The 4,779-nt window shown below is 36.3% G+C and overlaps 1 pseudogene; it reads left to right on the forward strand.

Moving 5' to 3' along the window:
• Positions 1 to 1,826: 1,826 nt before the first annotated feature.
• On the forward strand, positions 1,827 to 4,566 carry LOC132563551 (uncharacterized; annotated as a pseudogene).
• The last annotated feature ends 213 nt before the right edge of the window (positions 4,567 to 4,779 follow it).

The following is a 4,779-nucleotide window of genomic DNA, read 5'->3' on the forward strand; positions in this document are numbered from 1 at the left end:
GATTTGCTCATCCACGAAAACAACGAAAATTGGACCCCCACGAAATAAAATGAATCCACAGTATTTAATTTTACCAAATTGCGTGACTGTTTAAATTGCAAAAATTAAAAATCATAAAATTTCTACAACAATGTTTATTTGTACTACTTATAGTTATATCCCTATTAGTTTCTCCACATAGATTGCTTATAAAGTTTATGTTGACACATGACTGCTCAATTATAATACCTGGGTTCCGTGTATTTCATTCAGTGGTACAAGTTTGACATTTAAATACCAGAGCACTTTCTAATCTTGATTACTTCTCAGACAAATATATGTTAATCCATCGACTAGTCAGTTTGTTTTCATCTTATCTATACCTACATGTGTATCCAACAATATTCATAATTTAAAAAAGAAGGCTACCAAGGAAACCTCTATATATTGGAACTTAGCATTGTTTTGTCTGTCTTAGAATTGAAAATGTTTACCAAATTTGCTAATTTCAATTGGTTTTATTTTTTGCCTCGAGACCATTTTCATCTCTGCTCACACTTTTAATGTATGTTTTTCTTCATAACGATCAAATTGCGAAAACTTCAATACGCCTAAATTGCAAACGCGAAACTAACCTGATATATAATGATATCAATTTTAATCTGACCTTAATTAATCCCCCACCAGGAAGCGGAGGGGGGACTATAGTTTTGCATTGTCTTCCCGCAATCTTGTCCGGACTCTAACTCGTAATTAGTCGTATACTATTTGATACTTTAACTTCAAACTTGGCACGTGGATGCACCATAGTGAGATAGTATGTCACATACCAAAATTAGTTCACTGTGACCTTGGCTTGACCTTTGACTTCTTTCAAAGTATGCCTGGTGGGGAGACTAATTCTTCAAGTTATCTTGTTTTTGGTGACTTTGGTATGTATTATGAGCTTTATTTCAGTAAATTAAAACCCCATTTCAAATTGCAACCATCATTCTTTTCAGTGAACACTATGACCAAGGGATTACAGGCAGTGTCTCATGAATGGCTGTTGGATTCAATCAATTCATATAAAGTACAAGATGTAAATGACTACCTCATTGAAATGGATGGTCCTGTTGACACAGATGAAGATCTTGCTGATATTATTGAGAAAAACCCTGATGATCTTGATTACCAGCCCAGCTCAGAACAGGGCCCAGATACAGATACTGAAGAAGAAAACAGCAGAATGTTGGTATTAAGCAAAAATGGGAATTGGAATGACAAAATGGTCGACGTAGTTTCAGACAGTGATTCTGATGCAAACTCAGAAGTGTTTCCACTTCTAAATGACAACAAAGAAAAAAGACAGAATAGGTCAGTCATAAAGGTACAAATGGCTAACAAAGGAAAGAAAAGAAAATGGGACAAGAAACATCACTGCATGTACTGTGGAATAGGCAGCACAAATATTAGAAAGCATTACTTTTTAAAAAAAACACAGATGTGAACGCCAGGTTCAGAAGATACTGAGTTTTCCATTAAATTCCAGAGAGAGAACCTTGGCACTGGAGGAGCTAAGAAACGCCGGGGATTACAAACATAATTACGAAGTGATCAAGAAAGGAGAAGGAATTTTGGTACCGTGGAGAAATGTTACCGAGGAAATACAGGCATCCGAGATGCTACCTTGTGAGTATTGTCTAGCATTTTTCATGAAGACAGAGCTCTGGAGACATCATGCTGTATGTAAGTTTAGGAAAAACTCACAGAAGAAGAGGTTCAGAAAAGTATTTGGTAATGCAGCTGACCTTCTACCATGTGAAATAGAGGTAACAGAAGGCTTCAAGACCAACATATTGGCACGGATGTCTGGAAATCAAGTATCTTTAGTGGCTCGAAATGATAAAATCATCATCAATCTTGGAGAAAAGCTTTACAAAAAGCATGGGCATTTAGAACATATGTATAATTACATAGGGCAAAAGATGAGAGAGATGGCACGTCTGCTTATTTGTATCAGAGAGGAAGATTCTGAAATTACAACTGTTGAAGACCTGGTTGATCCTAAACATTTTCCTCTTGCACTGAGATGTACACAAAAAATTTGTGGGTATGAAGAGGATACCAACTCCTACCGAAATCCATCCCTGGCCCTGAAATTGGGATATTCGCTCAAAAAGTGTGGGTCAATTCAAAAGGCAAATGCATTGATTGAAGAAAATGAAGAAAAGCGGGAAAAGGCAGAGAACTTCATTGCTGTCCATGAATTGATGTGGCCAAACGATGTTTCAAGTTCAGCATTGACATCCCTAAAGACTGCAAAGTGGAATAAGCCGTCGCCCCTTCCTCTTACTAAAGATGTGTCAAAACTTCAAACCCTTGTCAAAGAAAAGATACAGGAACTCTCCAAATCTCTGAGTGATGGGATAAAAAACTCTAAAGTGGAGAAGAATGTGTAATCTCAACTCTCAGAAGTCACACTGGTAAAGCTTGTGATGTTTAATAGAAGAAGGGGCGGTGAAGCAGAAAGACTTACTATTGAATCCTACCAACAAAAAAGCGGAAACAATGCCCCCATAAAGGACATTGAGGATTCCTTAACACCACTTGAAAAGAAAATGTGCTCTCTTTTTGAAAGGGTGGAAATTCGTGGAAAGAAGGGACGTCGAGTTCCAGTGCTCCTAACAAAAGACTTGACAAAAGCAATAGACCTACTACTGAAAGCTCGGGAGAGTGTTGGAGTCAGCACAATGAACCCATATGTATTTGCAAGGATATACTATGGCTCAAACAAATCAATCAGAGCATCAGATGCACTGCGGAAATATGCTGCAATGAGTGGAGTGGCAACCTTCATGGGTCACGACATTAATATTCACAGATCATTCTACAGACTTCCAGAGTCTACTATCCAAGTGGCAAAGCTTGGGAAATTTCTGCTAGCCTTGGATTCTGGAGAAATCAGTAAATTTAGTTCCTGTACACTTGATGACGTCACTTTAGATGAAAACGGTAAGCAGTTCAAATTTTGCAGTATGTTAAGAGCATTATACTGTGTTAGAGTCCATAACTGACATTTTAAAGTCCCTCTATGCTTTTGTAACATAAAAATTTTGACAAAATGACAAAATAACATTAAATGATAGAAAATATACCCTAATCATAACATGTGAAAATTAGGTCCATAGTTTTCATCATTGCAATTAAGACCGGAACCCCTCTATTATAAAAGGGAATCTACAAATTAGTGCCCCACTTTGGGGTGATTGAATCAAGCATGCATTAGATGGCAGAAATTGGACGTAGATCTTGCTGTACCTGGAATGGACACAAACACAACATTATCTGTGAAATTCTAGTTTCTGTTGTAAATGACTTGCAGTTATTGATTGGATGTAAAGCAAATGTTCATTAAAGGTAACTTGTACAATTATTTGATAAACTAGATATTGATGTAGAAGATGACCAGGAGGTTGAAGCAATGGGGGATTCCTCAGAATCTGATCTTGGAGACTCTGATGATGATGACCTGCATGTAGAGCAAGGTTTGTTTGACAGTTTGTTGTTCATTATCTATGATCGTATTTATGTCGTTGAATTGATAGTTTATTTACTATGACCTGCCTTATTCAACTTAGAGGTGGGGCATAAAAATTAAATCAAGCAAGAATGATTTTTACAGAGGGATGAAAGTTACTTGCTTAACCTTAATACAGTAGTAAAAGTTCTTTGATCCAACTAATGCCATACAGTTGTGGCATGTAAATAAGAGTACCCCAACCATACAAAACCAGCCCTGCAAAGTGTGCCAAATATGGTCATTGTAACGTGTAATGTCGTACTGTGCGTTATGAACCAAAGTAATTACCCCTTTCCTCCTTTATATTACTCATGCTTTATTAAATATAAAGAGTAAATACTCACGTTGGGAAAAAGTTATCTGGAGCCCTGCTATACCCAAAACAGTAATTGCAAATGTTGTGTCTACCAGCAATGAAATTAGCTTGGAAATGTTCAGAAAACTGATAATATATACCATGATAGATATCAGTACCTTATCAGAATTTAGTATACTACAAGTGTAATATATGAATTAAAATTTCAGTTACCCCACGGTCACATTCAGCTGTATCAAAGCCACAAGATTCTAAACGAAAAGGTATGTTAGATTCCTGGGATAGTCTTTGGTCAGTTTGAAGTTGGATGACCATTAAGATCATGATTATAGGGCCTCTTGGTGTATTAAATGAAAAGGATGTAGCATACATATTTTTATAAGCCTAAAGTGTTTGTTTTAGATTGACTGAAGAAAGCTGTTTACAGATGACTCCCTAAAAACTAAAATCATTTAGCTCTGTTATTTCAGTTACTTTTTACAGCATCTGTAACAAACTTTGAATTGAAATATTCATCTCAAATAGGGATATTGGTAATTAATAACCTTTATGTTTTCTTTCAGGCCAGGTCATCTTGAACACAAAACAGCAGGCTTGCTTGAGGAAATTGTTTGGAGAAAATATTTTACTTCGCCGAGAACTGAAGATGAAAGAGTGTAAAGATGCTATTGCAGATAATGAATGTCTGAGAAGCTTGGAATGGAGAAAAGTAAAGAACACTGTGCACAATTGGATTATGAATGAAAACAGGAAAACAAGAAAAATATCAACGGTCTCATAGGAATGATATAGGAACAATCATGACACTTAAAAAAATCATTATTCAATGGGTCAGAGACCAAGGTTTATAACATTAATTTCATTTTCTCAGAAAATCTGGCTTGTGGACAGATAGTCACCTTGGTGTTTGTCATAATGTCAC

This window comes from Ylistrum balloti, unplaced genomic scaffold, assembly GCF_031769215.1.
Source record: "Ylistrum balloti isolate Yb309-2 unplaced genomic scaffold, AGI_CSIRO_Ybal_v1 Utg371766, whole genome shotgun sequence".
NCBI classification, from domain to species: Eukaryota; Metazoa; Mollusca; class Bivalvia; order Pectinida; family Pectinidae; genus Ylistrum; species Ylistrum balloti.